Source organism: Nicotiana sylvestris, chromosome 11, assembly GCF_000393655.2.
Source record: "Nicotiana sylvestris chromosome 11, ASM39365v2, whole genome shotgun sequence".
Taxonomy (NCBI): Eukaryota; Viridiplantae; Streptophyta; class Magnoliopsida; order Solanales; family Solanaceae; genus Nicotiana; species Nicotiana sylvestris.
The window spans coordinates 20,250,205-20,266,059 of NC_091067.1; the positions used below are offsets into that span (position 1 = coordinate 20,250,205).

Consider the following 15,855-nt stretch of genomic DNA (forward strand, 5'->3'; position numbering starts at 1 on the left):
TTATCACCATTTAACAGAATCTAGAAATCTAAGGCTGAAGATTTCTTAAGGAGATTTGAATTTTGAGAAAGAAAAAAAGAAGCCGGATTTGAAGGATCATTAGAGCATTAAAAATGACTAAAGACTTTAAACACATGTAGTTTGTCGGTCTTTATTACCCACATGGCATCGCCTACCACTAGTTGAGTGGAGGAATCCTTATTTTAAGCAACTTTGTTAATCATTTCCCCCTCCTATTATATTTAAAGTACTTGTTAAAGTGTTATAAAGCTGCATTACCCACCAATAATTTGGCAGGAGGAATCACGTAGTAAAAGTGATTCTGCTTATATACTTTCCGAGTTGTATGAGAATCAGAATCATTCATATATCCCTCTTCAAGTGGATTAATTCTGATAAATAAAATGCCGATGGATCGGCGGTTGTACACAGCTGCTAAAAAAAAGGTGACATAAAAGTTCTGGAAGAATACAGAGCCAGTTCGCCACCCAATTAACTCCTTACAACAACACTGTCCTCCATATTGCAGCTCAATATAGAGTTTTCTATTTGAAATACAACTCAAGAGATCTTCTTGCTATAGCCGGTCCTGAGTTATTTTCCAGCTTGAACTCTAATGGGGATACTTTTATTCGTATGGCTGCTAGGAAAGGCAACGGAGATCTCATCGAGGCCTTTATCAACTACATGAAAAATTATGGAGGGCTCGATGGGGTTATTGATATAGGAGCTGGCATTCCAAAAACCAGAGAGTTTTTGAGGATGACTAATTAACAACTACGGAAAAACGAGCTTGCACGAAGCTATAATGCAGAGGTATGATTGCAGTATGGTAGAATTGTTGGTCAAAGAAGATCCTGACTTATCATACCCGCCTAACAATGCTCGGAAGACTCCACTGTATCTAGCTGTGGAGATTAATAATGAAAAGCTAGTGGAATACATATTGAACAACTCCACTTCACTATCTTATGGTGGCCCCTATGGCATAGCTGTGCTACATGCAGCCGCAATGGATAATACTACAAATTTGAGAATTTTGGGCATGAATTCGCGAGGCAAAGGCTTGTTGGAAATTTTGAATTGGTTGCAAAACGAGGTAAGTGTTTGGTCTACCCTAGCTTGAGAGAATAGGAGTTGAGTATATTTGCTACTTGTTATGTGTTGTGTCTGACGTATAGGCATGGTGACGAGTATCTATACATTGGGAACCAAATCCTTTTTGTGTGAGCGTTAGCGTTACTGTGTTAAAACAAAAATCAGAAAACTGTTAGAAGAATTAAAGAAATCTGAAAATAGTAGAGAATTAGAAATATTCCGAGTCCACAAGTTTCTTGTGTGTCCTTAAGGAATTTTAACTCCCTCACACGTTGCCAAGGTAATGGATTAAATCCTCCTAAGATAAAACGGAATAAACCTTCCTGCAACAGTGACAATACAAACTGCAGGATACCAACGAACTCAAAGAACGGATCAAAATCACACTTACGAATTTGAGAGAGAGAGACTGCGAATTAGGATGCAATATATTCAGAAAGAAAGAAATTCTGGAGTATTTTTCGTGTGTATAAGATGCAGTCTTGCCTCAGAATTTATAGGCAAATATCAGAAGAGTTGTCTGGAAAAGGTGCCTTTTTAGAAAATATGCAGTCTGCCGCGGTTATACCGCGATCGCGGCAGAACCGCGGCCAGAGATGCTCTCTGAATCTGACTGTCACGGTTCTACCGCGGTCGCGGCAGAAACGCGGCCAGCGAGGCTCTCTAAACTTTCAGCAGGGTTCCGGCGTATTTTCAGCAGTGATTTGGCATTTAATTAATTATTAAATAATTAAATAAATTTTGTCAAATAATCTTATCAATCGATCATTTGACAAATCCAAATCCAAAGTCGAAGCCGAGCCGAGCGAGCGACGACGACGGCGCGAGGGTTCATTCTCTTCAACTCCTTTTAAGAGCTTTAAGAAGTTCATTTCTTCAAATTTTCATTTTTCCTCCATTTTATTTCCCTCCATTTCCAATTCACACTTCTTCTACTTTAAAGCCAAATGGCTTAAAGTCTCCAACAATCCCCCACATGAATGGGAATGGTTGTATCAAGAAAGATCATAGATGAAAGCTATGTGATTTTACAAGTAAGGATTAATTGCATCTGGATAAGTAGGTTTCCCTTTGAACTTTCCGTAGTGAACATATGTCGGATATACTCGGTCAATCGGTATATTTGATATCTTTGAACCGTCGAACTTTAGTGTATACCTAGATAACCATATGTCACACAACCAACCCTTAACACTTCGTACTTACATAGGTGATTCCTAAACGTGTAATCCTTTAGATTGACACTATTTGATAAATACCTCATCAAACTTAGGTAATCATTAAAGAACGTGTAAAGTTCTATCCTTGTTACTGAACATTGTCTTCATCACGAGAATGGATCAAAGTTTTTATTTTGACAATGTTGAACCGGTCAATCATAACTTTGTTTGAGATCCTTGAACCTAGATCTCGGAACAACCAAAATTCTAGGTAGAGTTACCGCCATGTTGACTTGTCATCGGCCATAGTCCCATTCCCTTAGATGATTTTTCAACTCCCTCTCTAGTTAAGCCTTTTGTAAGCGGATCCGCAATATTATCCTTTGATCTTACATAATCAATAGTGATAATTCCACTAGAAAGTAGTTGTCTAACGGTATTATGTCTTCGTCGTATATGACGAGACTTTCCGTTATACATAACGCTCTCTGCCCGTCCTATTGCAGCCTCACTATCACAATGTATGCAAATAGGAGCCAAAGGTTTTGGCCAGAACGGAATGTCTTCTAAAAAATTCCGAAGCCATTCAGCTTCTTCACCGGCTTTATCCAATGCTATAAACTATGATTCCATTGTAGAGCGAGTAATACACGTCTATTTGGAAGACTTCCAAGATATTGTTCCTCCACCAACAGTAAACACATATCCACTTGTGGACTTTGTTTCTGTTGAGCCGGTTATCCAATTTGCATCACTATATCCTTCGATAACTACAAGATTTTTATTGTAGTGCAAAGCGTAGTCTTGGGTATACTCCAAGTATCACAAAACTCGTTTCATTGCCACCCAGTGATGTTTGTTGGGATTACTTGTGAATCGACTAAGTTTACTTATTGCACAAGTTATATCAGGTCGTGTACAGTTCATGATGTACATTAAACTTCCCAACACACGAGCATACTCCAATTGAGACGTACTTTCACCTTTATTCTTCATAAGATGATGGTTTAAGTCAATTGGAGTTCTTGCACTTCTAAATTCCAAGTATTTGAATTTTTCAAGTACCATTCTCACGTAGTGTGATTGAGACAAAGCTAGACCTTGAGGAGTCCTTTGGATTTTAATTCCTAAAATTACATCGGCAACTCTTAAGTCTTTCATATCAAACTTACTAGCAAGCATACGCTTAGTAGCTTGAATGTCGGCAATGTCTTTGCTCATTATTAGCATATCATCAACATATAAGCAAACAATGACTACATGATTTTGAACGTTCTTAATGTAAACACATTTATCACATTCATTAATCTTAAAACCATTTGACAACATTGTTTGGTCAAATTTCGCATGCCATTGTTTGGGTGCTTGTTTTAGTCCATAAAGAGACTTAACAAGTCTACAACCTTCTTTTCTTTTACCGAAACCACAAACCCTTCAGGTTGGTTCATGTAAATTTCTTCCTCAAGATCACCATTTAAGAAGGTTGTTTTTACATCCATTTGATGGATTTGAAGACCATACAAGGCGACTAACGCTATTAGTATCCGAATGGATGTAATTCTTGTTACCGGCGAGTATGTGTCAAAATAGTCAAGACCTTCTCGTTGTCTAAATCCTTTGACAACAAGTCTTGCCTTGTATTTGTCAATAGTACCATCGTCTTTCATTTTCTTCTTGAAAATCCATTTAGAACCCAACGTTTTGTTACCTGGAGGAAGATCGACCAATTCCCAAGTATGATTGCTCAATATGGATTCTATTTCACTAGTGACAGCTTCTTTCCAGTATTGTGCCTCTAAGGAAGACATTGCTTCCTTGAAGGTACGAGGTTCATTTTCTAACATAAAAGTCAGGAAATCTGGACCGAATGAAGTAGATGTCCTTTGACGTTTACTTCTTCTCAGATTTTCCTTATTAGGCATACCTTTTGTTGTTTCCTCCCGAGGTCATTTTGACTTTTGGCAGGTCACTTCACTTTCCTTTTTATACGAAAAAATAGTTTCAAAGAATTCAGCATTATCTGATTCTATTATCGTATTAATGTGAATCTCAGGATTTTCTGATTTATGAACTAAAAAACGATATGCCTTGCTATTGGTTACATATCCAATAAACACACAATCAACCGTTTTTGACCTATCTTAACCCTTTTAGGTTTAGGTATTTCTACCTTAGCTAAACACCCCTACACTTTGAAGTATTTCAAGCTAGGCTTCCTTCCTTTCCACTTCTCATAAGGAATGGACTGTGTTTTACTATGAGGTACACAGTTGATTATTCGGTTAGCTGTAAGTATAGCTTCCCCTCACAAGTTCTGTGGTAAGCCAGAACTTTTCAGCAATGCATTCATCATCTCCTTCAATGTTCGATTCTTTCTCTCCGTAATTCCATTAGATTGTGGAGAGTAAGGGGCAGTTGTTTGGTGAATAATGCCATTTTCCAAACATATTTCTTCAAAAGGAGATTCATATTCGCCACCCCGATCACTTCTTATCATTTTGATCTTTTTGTTTAGTTGCGTTTCAACTTCATTCTTGTATTGCTTGAAAACATCAATTGCCTCATCTTTACTATTAAGTAAATAAATATAACAATATCTCGTGTTATCGTCAATAAAAGTAATAAAATACTTTTTCCCACCGCGAGATGGTGTTGACTTCATGTCGTAAATATCTGTGTGAATTAAGTCTAAAGGCCTTGAATTCCTTTCAACAGACTTATAAGGATGCCTGAAATACTTTGATTCCACACATATTTGACATTTAGAATTAATGCAATCAAATTTTGGCAATACTTCTAGATTTATCATCTTTCACAATGTTTTGAAGTTTACGTGACCTAAACGCGAATGCCATAAAGTGTTTGACTCAAGTAAGTAAGAAGAAACATTCTCTTTATTGATAAGACCTGCTATTACATTTAGCTTTAAAAGGCCCTCATTCAGGTAACCTTTTCCTACATACATATCGTTCTTACTTAGTACAACACTATTAGAAACAAAAGTATATTTGAATCCATTCTTGACAAAAAGTAAGGTAGAACACAAGATTCTTGCGAATTTCTGGAACATGGAGAACTTGGTTTAGAGTCACTGTTTTTCCCGATGTCATCTTTAATGCAAGATTGTCTCGTCGGGTCCTGCGGGGGCATAAGGCCTTCTTCCTCTTCTTATTTTGTGGTGCCTCCTCAACAACGTTTGCCCCCATTATTGTCGAGTGTCCACGTGACTTCTTTTCAGCATTTTTGTTGTCTTCTTCTATCCTTAGACGAACAATCAAGTCTTCTAATGTCATATCCTTTCGCTTGTGTTTAAGATAGTTCTTAAAATCCTTCCATAATGGAGGTAACTTCTCAATGAAAGCAGCGATTTGAAAGGCCTCATTTATGACCATACCTTCAATAACAAATTCATAATTAATAATAAGATAAATCTTATTAATAAAATTATTGATTCGGGTCATACCTTCAACAAGGAGATCACGTACAATGACTTGTAGTTCTTGGACTTGAGTTATGACCGACCTAGTGTCAATCATCTTGAAATCCAAGAACCTAGCAGCCACAAACTTCTTAAGTCCAGCATACTCAGTCTTGTACTTCTTCTCAAGCGCATTCCATAATGCTTTTGAAGTTTCCATGACACTATAGACATTGTACAAGCCATCTTCCAAATAACTCAAAATGTAGTTTCTGCACAAGAAATCAGAATGTTTCCATGCTTCAGTTACAACAAGTCGTTCATCATCCGGAGTATTTTCTGCCAAGACCGGAGGATCCTCCTTGATGAAACGTTGCAGGCTCAACGTAGTAAGATAGAAGAGCATCTTCATTTACCAGCATTTGAAGTCAACACCGGAAAACTTTTCGGGTTTTTCTGCTGGTGCCATAGCATGGGCAGGAGTAGAACGGCTTGACGAGGCAGCAGCACTCGTAACAGTAGCACCCGTTCCCGCAGAAACGTTAGTATAATTAAAATTCCTTAAGCTTCTAAGCGTTACTATGTTAAAAAAAATCATAAAACTGTTAGAAGAATTAAAGAAATCTGAAAATAGTAGAGAATCAGAAATATTCCGAGTTCACAAGTTTCTTGTATGTCCTTAAGGAATTTTAACCCCCCCACACGTTGCCAAGGTAATGGATTAAATCCTCCCAGGATTAAACGGAATAAACCTTCCTGCAATAGTGGCAATACAAACTGCAGGATACCAACGAACAGAGCAAAATCACACTTACGAATTTGAGAGAGAGAGACTTCGAATTAGGATGCAGTATATTCAGAAAGAAAGAAGTTCTGGAGTATTTTTCGTGTGTATAAGATGCAGCCTTGCCTCAGAATTTATAGGCAAATATCAGAAGAGGTGTCTGGAAAAGGTTCCTTTTCAGAAAATACGCAGCCTGCCGCGGTTCTACCGCGATCGCGGCAGAACCGCGGCCAGAGATGCTCTTTAAATCTGACTGACGCGGTTCTACCGCGGTCGCGGCAGAAACGCGACCAGCGAGGCTCTCTGAACTTTCAGCAGGGTTCCGGCATATTTTCAGCAGTGATTTGGCATTTGATTAATTATTAAATAATTAAATAAATTTTATCCAAAAATAATCTTATCGATCGATCATTTGACAAATCCAAATCCAAAGTCGAAGCCGAGCCGAGCGAGCGACGACGACGGTGCGAGGGTTCATTCTCTTCAACACCTTTTAAGAGCTTTAAGAAGTTCACTTCTTCAAATTTTCATTTTTCCTCCATTTTATTTCCCTTCATTTCCAATTCACACTTCTTCTACTTTAAAGCCAAATGGCTTAAAGTCTCCAACATTTTGTTGTCTTGAAGCAAATCAGAAAGTTTCTTTGTCTCTCTTCCCCTGAGGATAGAGATGATAGAGAATTAGTTTCTGTTGACTTTTTGGCAAATATGTTTATCCCACATCGGTTGGCAGAAGAGTTGGGGGGGGGGATTTTACCTCTATAAAAGAAGGTCTAATGTTTAGGATTTAGACACACCTCTCATTTGCCTTCTCATTTGTTTAAGGCATTTGTATCTTCTCTCTTTAGTATTATTTCACTTGTAATTTTGGAGTGGAATAAAATATTGGTTGTGTCCGAGGAGTATGCAAAGTTGGCCGAACCTTGTTAAATTTGGTGTTCCTTTTATTGTCTTATTTATTATTTAGTGGTTGCCATATATTTTTTGGTATAGTAGTTGTGACTCATTCACACTATATACATTTGGCTTCCGCAACAATTGGTATCAGAGCCAAGGTACTGTCTAAGTATGCTCTGTGGATTGCAGCATAGTCTGATCTTCCACATCAGAAAAGATTTATCTTGGTAACTGAGTCAAGGTTCTGTCTGAGTATGCTCTGTGGTTGCAGCTTAGTCTGATCTTCTACATTACAAAGGAAATAATCTTGATTTGTGTCGTCAGCTATTAAATAATATTTGTGTCAAAATGGGAGATAATAAACAAGAAGAATCTACATCAAGTGTCAACAATACGTCATCATTGGCATCTTCACTTATGACAAGAATTGTGTCAAATGCGAAATTTGTGGTAGAAATTTTTGACGGGTCCGGACATTTTGGGATGTGGCAAGGCGAGGTTCTAGATGTCCTTTTTCAACAAGGGCTAGATCTGGCCATTGAAGAAAAAAAACCCAGATGTTATTGGAGAAGAAGATTGGAAGATTCTCAACCGTGTTGCTTGTGGTACCATTCGATCCTACCTTGCTAGAGAGCAGAAATATCCATACACAAAGGAAACTTCTGCAAGTAGATTATGGAAAGCACTGGAGGATAAATTTTTGAAGAAAAACAGTCAAAATAAATTGTACATGAAGAAGAGACTGTTTCACTTCATCTATGTTCCTGGTACCACGATAAATGAGCATATCACCAGTTTCAATAAGTTGGTCACAGATTTGCAAAATATGGATACAACTTATAATGATGGTGACTTGGCCTTGATGTTGTTGGCGTCACTTCCCGATGAGTACGAGCACCTTGAAACTACTCTACTCCATGGAAATGACGAAGTTTCTCTCAGGGAAGTTTGTTCGGCTTTGTACAGTTATGAACAAAGAAAGCGAGAAAAACAGAAGGGCGGAGAAGGAGAAGCACTGTTTGTGAGGGGTCATCCTCAAAATCAAGCGAGGACAAAGAAGGGGAGATCCAAGTCAAGATCTAAACCCAGCAAAGATGAATGTGCCTTTTGTCGAGAAAAGGGGCACTGGAAGAAAGATTGTCCGAGGTTGAAGAATAAGGCCAAGCATAACAATGGAAAGGCCATTATGGATTCAAATGTAGCTGATTGTGATGATTCAGACTTCTCATTAGTTACAACAGAGTCATCAATATCAACAGACATATGGTTGATGGACTCGGCTTGTAGCTATCATATGTGTCCCAACAAGGACAGGTTTGTGGAATTTCAAGAAAGAGAATATGGAGTCATCCACACAGCGGATAATAGCCCTCTTACCTCATATGGCATTGGTTCAATACAATTAAGGAACCATGATGGAATGATCAGAACATTAACAGATGTTCGATATGTACCAGATTTGAAAAATAATCTCATCTCTGTGGGAGCCCTAGAATCAAAAGGGTTCAAAATCGTTGCAGAAAATGGAATGATGAGAGTATGCTCTGGTGCACTAGTGGTAATGAAGGCTAATCAGAAGAACAATAACATGTACCGCTATCGTGGTAGTACATATATTGGGACAACAGTAGTGCGTCCAGTGACGACAAAGAGGCAGAAGCAACCAGGCTATGGCACATGCGCTTGGGACATGCTGGAGGAAAATCCTTGAAAACTCTATCAGATCAAGGATTGTTAAAGGGAGTAAAGGCTTGCAACTTGGAGTTTTGCGAGCATTGTGTCAAAGGGAAACATACAAGGGTTAAATTTGGTACAACAATCCATAATACTAAAGGCATTTTGGATTATGTACACTCTGATGTTTGGGGTCCTTCCAAAACACCTTCATTGGGTGGGAAATACTATTTTGTAACCTTTGTTGATGATTTTTTCCGAAGAGTATGGGTGTATACAATGAAGAGCAAAGATGAAGTGCTGGGAATTTTTCTCAAATGGAAGACGATGGTGGAGAATCAAACAGGCAGGATGATCAAGTGTATTCGCACAAACAATGGAGGTGAATAAAAAATGATCATTTCAACAAGGTCTGTGAAAATGATGGCATCGTCCGACACTTCACTGTCAAACATACACCACAACAGAATGGAGTGACAGAACGCATGAACCGGACCTTGCTGTAGAAGGTATGGTGTATGTTGTCCAATGTTGGCTTGGGCAAAGAATTTTGGGTTGAGGCAATTACATATGCATGCCACCTCATTAATCGTCTACCATCTGCTGCTATTGATGGCAAAACACCATTTGAAAAATGGTACGGAAAACCTGCTGTAGATTATAACTCTTTGCACGTGTTTGGCTCAACTGCATATTATCATGTGACGGAGTCAAAATTGGATCCAAGGGCAAAGAAGGCTATTTTTATGGGAATTACTTCTGGAGTCAAAGGATATCGCTTATGGTGTCCTATGACAAAGAAAGTAATATTCAGCAGAGATGTTACCTTTGATGAATTTGCTATGGTAAATAAGGTAACAGAAGATACCAAACAAAATGAAGGTGCTTCTAAGCAGGTGGAGTTTGAGGGAAAATTTATTTTTCCTACACAAGAAGCAGAGGAGGAAACAAATGAAGATTACCCTCTGGAAGGAGAGCCAGTAGAGGAGATTCCAACTCAGGAATCTCAACAACAACTTGAATCAATAGCAACCAGCAGGCCAAAAAGAACAATAACGAAACCTGTTCGTCTCATAGAGACGGTTGCTTGTGCAACCTCAATTGTAGCTGATGATGTTCCTACTACTTATAAAGACGCTGTCCAAAGTTCAGAAGAAGATAAGTGGAGGATTGCCATGAATGATGAAATACAGTCCCTTCATCAGAATCATACATGGAGATTGGCCAATCTCCCGAAGGGAAAGAAAGCAATTGGGTGCAAATGGGTATTTGCAAAGAAGGAAGGATTTCCTAACCAAGTAGATGTTCGCTACAAAGCAAGATTGGTGGCCAAAGGATATGCTCAAAAGGAGGGAATTGATTACAATGAAGTATTTTCTCCAGTTGTAAAACATTCCTCCATTAGAATTATGTTGGCTTTGGTAGCACAATTGGATTTGGAACTAGTTCAGATGGATGTAAAAACTGCGTTTTTACATGGAAACTTGGAGGAGGAAATCTACATGACTCAGCCAGAAGGATTCAAAGTTGCTGGAAAAGAAAATATGGTGTGCAAACTTGAAAAATCGTTGTACGGATTGAAACAATCTTCTAGACAATGGTACAAGCGATTTGACGAGTTTATGTTGCGGCAAGGGTACAAGAGAAGCAAATACGATCATTGTGTGTATTTGCACAAGCTTAAAGATGGTTCCTTTGTATATCTTCTCCTATATGTTGATGATATGTTGATAGCTTCCAAGAATTCGGAAGAAATTGATAAGTTGAAGATTCAACTGAAGAAGGAGTTCGAGATGAAGGATTTGGGTGAGGCAAAGAAAATTCTTGGCATGGAGATAATTAGAGATAGACGTTCAAAGAAACTCTGTTTATCTCAAAAGGAATATTTGAAGAGAGTACTTCAACGTTTTGGCATAGATGACAAGACTAAGCCAGTTAGTACTCCACTTGCTTCCCATTTTAAGCTAAGTACTACTATGTCGCCAATGGATGAAGCTGAACGAGAGTATATGTCAAAGGTACCATACGCAAATGTTGTTGGTAGCTTGATGTATGCAATGGTTTGCACAAGGCCTGACATTTCACAAGCTGTTGGAGTTATTAGCAGATATATGCACAATCCAGGGAAGGAGCATTGGCAAGCTGTGAAGTGGATTCTACGGTATATTCATAATACTGTAGATGTCGGGTTAGTTTTTGAGCAGGAAGACAATCAGTCTGTAGTTGGATATTGTGACTCAGATTTTGCGGGTGATCTGGACAAACGAAGATCAACTACTGGTTATGTGTTTACTTTTGCAAAGGCACCAGTTAGTTGGAAGTCTACTTTGCAGTCAACAGTTGCTTTGTCTACAACAGAGGCAGAGTACATGGCTATTACAGAGGCTGTGAAGGAGGCAATTTGGCTTCAAGGATTGCTAAAGGAGCTTGGTGTTGAACAAAAAGGTATCACAATTTTTTGTGATAGTCAAAGTGCTATTCAATTAGCGAAGAACCAAGTTTATCATGCAAGGACGAAGCACATTGATGTTCGGTATCATTTCGTACGAGAAATCATAGAAGAAGGTGGAGTCACGGTGAAGAAAATTCATACTACAGAGAATCCTGCTGATATGCTGACAAAGGTGGTGACTGCGGTCAAGTTTCAACATTGTTTGGATTTGATCAACATTGTTGAACACTGAAGATTGAAGATGAAGACACAACCAAAATTTGTTATTGAGAGAAAATTGAAGATGTGGAATTTTGCCAAGGTGGAGATTTGTTGAAATTGGCAAAATGTTTGTCCCACATCGGTGGGAAAACAAAAGTTGGGGGGATTTTCCCCCTATAAAAGAAGGCTTAATGTTTAGGATTTAAACACACCTCTCATTTGCCTTCTCATCTGTTTAAGGCATTTGTATCTTCTCTCTTTAGTATTATTTTACTTGTAATTTTGGAGTGGAATAAAATATTGGTTGTGTCCGAGGAGTAGGCAAAGTTGGCCGAACCTCGTTAACTTTGGTGTTCCTTTTATTGTCTTATTTATTATTTAGTGGTTGCCATATATTTTATGGTATAGTAGTTGTGACTTGTGAGCACGTGATTTTTGTTTACGCGACAATTACTCCAAAAGAAATCGAAAAATAAAACAAATGGTTTTGTTGTACAATTTTTTGGAATTTACGTGGTATTTTTGGTAGTTATTTGTAGTTTTGTCTGTGATTGTTTAGTTTTGTCAAATAAAAATACAAAAAATATATGTCGCGTGTAAGTTTAGGATATCGTTCTACTATTAGGAATTAATTAAATTATATTTGGTTTTTAAATCAATGAAAATCACAAAAAATATTATTTTTGGTTAATTTTGTCATTTTTATTTTTTGGTGTGATTTTGTTTAGTTAATGTTTGATCTTGTGTGAGTCAATTAATGTCTTTTTAGTATAATTATAATTTCACAACTTATTTTAGGATTTTTGGTAGATTAGTATTTAGAAAGGGAATTAGAAGAAGAAAAGAAATGGTTTAAATGTGGACAAATCGGAATTGGGCTGGTTTTTAGACCCAAAATCAGGCTCAAACTCATTGATCCAATCCGGCCCTCCCCAGATACAAAAGAAACGACGCCGTTTTGGCACCCTTCATCTGAACCGTTGGTCAAACAGATCCAACGGTCCAGTTCAGGTCCCTCATTAATCCAAACGACTTCGTTTAGGCATGAACAATCGGATCCGTTCATCCCCTCCAATCCAATGGCTCCCAAGTTTTCCCCAGATACCCAACCCACTGAAACCCGGATTGACCCATCCCTAAACGAGACCAAACGACGTCGTTCCCTTAAGTGGAAAGATCAAGGCCGTTGATCATTGATGATCCAACGGCCAAGATCGAACCACCCATATTGTATATAAGCCTTCCCCTCTCACCCCACGCCTTAAGCCAGACCCCCCCTCCCTCGCGTCGTCTCCCTCACTGAACCCAAACCCTTAGAACCCTAGCGCTGCCCCCCTTTTCCCTCACAGTAAACCCGGCAGCAACAATGCCGGTGACCACCAGGCTAACACCCCTAGTACACCTCGACCCCCTGAACACGGATCCACAAGCCATGGGTCTCGAATCTTCCCCCACCGTCTCGAATCTTCGTTTGAAGATTCGAGCCGGACCCCAACCCATGCCAAACCCCCCTAAATCCATCCATACTAGGTACCCCCCTGACCTCCCTCATGACCAAACCAAGCTTGGTTTGGTCCGAATCTAACCAGAAAACCCCAAGTCCCAAATCAGGCCCAAGAACCCTAGAAATCTGGAATCTGAGGGTTTTGTCCGATTAAACGAGAAGGTTGGGGTCTAATAGACCTTAATCAAAGTCCGTTCGACCCCAAAAGAGGTTCGAGTCAAAATCCGAGACATGGTCATCTGATTTTAAATTCTTTAAGGTATTTTCTTCTTCTTTTCCTTGCCAGTTCAAGTTGTTTGTTTTGCTTAATGTTTGTTTATGTGTTTAAATGTCATTTCGATTTGTTTTCATTTTTGTGTCGACTTTTCTGTCCACCTAGCCCGGACCTTTTATTTGGTCGAATTTTTCTCTATTCACTGATTGAGTGTATGTGTTTTAAACTATATAATCGATTGAAATGAATTTGGCCGATTAATTAGTTTCCAAGGCAACTTTTGTTTTGGGCAGTGTAATTTGAATCACTGGATTAATACTTTTGGATTCTGATCATTTGCTATGAATTGTGTGTGTCGTAATTCGCGTAGTCAATTCGATATATGTCGTCAATTAGTTTCAGTTTGGAATGGTAGTAATCTGGCTCATGATGTTTAATTCTTACTTGAATCAGTTGAGAATTGATTACAATTGCTTGTAGCCTGTTTAGTTGAATCAACACTTAAGGATTGGTTATAGCTGTTAGTTTTAGTATAGATTTCAGAATTTAGTTTAAATTGATGGCATGTTTACTTACTTTTGACCTTGGGCAGCATGTGCATTGTCAGTTATTAATGAATTAGAGTAGAATGGACAGCATGTGCTGTCAGGGCATATTCATGTTGTCCATGCTTGCTTAATTTAATAAAGGATAGACCACTTTAACAATGAAAAAGGGGGTTGTTAGGGGAATCTCACGGGAAGGGCTTTTCTTTTAATTTGTGAGTGGAAAAAAAAGGAGGAGAACATGGGGGGAGTTCAGGCTGGATGGGTTTTGAACAGGCTGTTGGAGTGGTTTGAGCTGGGATATAAAAGGGAGGAGGGGAATCAGAAAAGGAAGAGGATGGTAAAGAAAGAGACCCTTGAAAAAAAAAACTAAAGAGTTTCAGCCATCAAAACCTCTCTCTGAAAATCTATCTCCCTTTAGTTTTCAGCAACATAAAGAATCAGAAAATAGAGGGGACTTGTGGTCGAACCAAGAGTTGAGAATCAGAAAACTGGGCAGAGACCCAAGAGTTTAAAACCAGAAAAGGATATAGAGAGAGTTTGTTTCTGTATAAAGAGAGATTTGTTTCAAGTTCAATTGAGTTTTTTTTTGTGTTGATTTTTGCTGTTGGGTTTACAAAACATCTCGGGCTTTGTTGGAGTGTTGTTTCTGGTTTGGAATTGGTGTTGTTGTTTGTTTGAATCTGCTACTGCTGCTGTGACTATAGTTTGTTGTTGCTGCCATTCTTTTGTTGCTGCTGATTTATCTACCTTCTTCTTCTTCTTTTTGTGTTTCAACATCCAGGTACACACTAGAATTTCACATTGATGTAATAGTTAAAAGCATGAAATGAAAGATGCGTATGAGTTTAATCATTTGCTGCTGTAATTACAGTTTTATAAAATGTTGTTAGATTTGTGTAATTCGTTAGTTTGTAACTCAATAGAAAATACATTAGGTAGCTTGTACTTAATTGAAACTTAGTTTGTTTAACACCGTTGATCTTAGTTATTTAGTTGTCTGTATGACATGGAGTGCACAGGTGTTTAGTATATCGATAGTTAAATCTCATCTCTATTCTTATTTTAAACACATAAGGCAGGTTGTTTCTAATTTGGCAAAAGAGGCAATATAGTTCTAAGTCATTTAAACTGACTCTATCAAATTGGATTTCGTTAGGCAGTTTATAGGACCATGTTCGAATCCCATTAGTAGCAGCTTCTAATAGTTAATTCCATTAATCTAGTTTAAATAAGTTAGTTTAAATTCAACTCGAAGAATGTTTAGCGTGAGTTTTAGCATTTTATTAATCTTGTATGCAATTTCCTTTATTAAGTTAAAAGCATGTTCGCTCATGAAATAAGGCATGAAACAATTCTCCGCCTCATAAATAATTAATCTGATAATTAATAAGAGGCCCGAGCTGGCCAAGTACGTTAATTTAATTGGCATGTATTTTCCTTCATTTTTAGAGACAAACGTAATAGAAATGTAGTCGTTGTAGGTTTATCCTTTCAAAAAAAAATGAGACGAGCCTCGCCAAATAAAAAATGCAAATTGCGGGGCCCTCGATAATTGGTCATAATAAATACTTAGAATTTGGGATGGACTGTTTAGTGAATGTCACTGCCTTCCCCAAAGATAATGACGCGTTAGACTCTTTAGGCGCGACTTAATTAAATTACATTCTTAAATTCGGGTGCGCATTTATGTGACCCAAATTCAAATCTCGACGGAGTCAGAATGTATTAACAACCACAGGTGCATTGATTGTGACGTGGTTCGAGATGCATTTTCACGACGTTGCAATTCTATAAAAAATAATAATAATAAAAGTGGCTTAAACTTAATAAAAGCACATAAGTAATAACATGTATTAAATCAGATATTTAGCCATTATAACAATTTAAGCGACCGTGCTAGAACCAC

At 38.1% G+C, this 15,855-nt stretch overlaps 1 long non-coding RNA gene across 1 annotated transcript; it reads left to right on the top strand.

Moving 5' to 3' along the window:
• Positions 1–352: 352 nt before the first annotated feature.
• LOC138882339 (uncharacterized) lies at positions 353–14,954 on the top strand. The gene is made up of 2 exons (XR_011403911.1): positions 353–1,099; positions 14,731–14,954. It is a non-coding gene; the product is annotated as an uncharacterized lncRNA (long non-coding RNA).
• Positions 14,955–15,855: the final 901 nt, after the last annotated feature.